At 35.7% G+C, this 580-nt stretch overlaps 1 long non-coding RNA gene across 1 annotated transcript; it reads left to right on the forward strand.

The window, feature by feature from the left end:
• Nucleotides 1-9: 9 nt before the first annotated feature.
• LOC111787181 lies at nt 10-571 on the forward strand. Its single transcript, XR_002813914.1, has 3 exons — nt 10-101; nt 216-289; nt 384-571. It is a non-coding gene; the product is annotated as an uncharacterized LOC111787181 (long non-coding RNA).
• The last annotated feature ends 9 nt before the right edge of the window (nt 572-580 follow it).

Raw genomic sequence — 580 nt, forward strand, 5'->3', positions numbered from 1 at the left:
GAAGGAATATTATATTTCCCGTAATACCAGATCACGTATCGTTTGGAATTTGGAACGACGTCGCAAGTTCTCTGACGCCCTCAACAAGCTAGGTGATAAATGTAATTTCACCTATCTCACGTGCTATTTATTTATTTATTTATTTATTTTTTTAGGATTTGAATTCAATGATGCATTTCTAATTGTTGTTATTATGTTTTCTTTTGATTTTGAAGGTCGCCCAAAACTTATACTTAAGTTGATGAATGAGCCATGCTTGATGCTGCGCCAAGTAGCTAACCACCTACAGGTATTCTTCTTCTATCAAGTTTGCTTACTATTTGCACACTAAGTACTTCGTTATTTATGAATAAATGAAGAATTATTGCTCCTAAACCTATCAGAAATACAAAGCACAAGTAGAGTCCATAAAAAAGGGGAGAAAAAATAAATTAGCTCCAAGGATGGAAGCATCCAAATTCGATTGCTCAGTCATGACTCAACTTCCTCCATTGGTGCAAAGTCAGCAGAATCACGAGGCAAACAAATTTATACAGCAGAATCACGAGGCAAACAAATCTACACAACAGAATCACGAGAC

Source organism: Cucurbita pepo, unplaced genomic scaffold (assembly GCF_002806865.2).
Source record: "Cucurbita pepo subsp. pepo cultivar mu-cu-16 unplaced genomic scaffold, ASM280686v2 Cp4.1_scaffold006564, whole genome shotgun sequence".
Taxonomy (NCBI): Eukaryota; Viridiplantae; Streptophyta; class Magnoliopsida; order Cucurbitales; family Cucurbitaceae; genus Cucurbita; species Cucurbita pepo.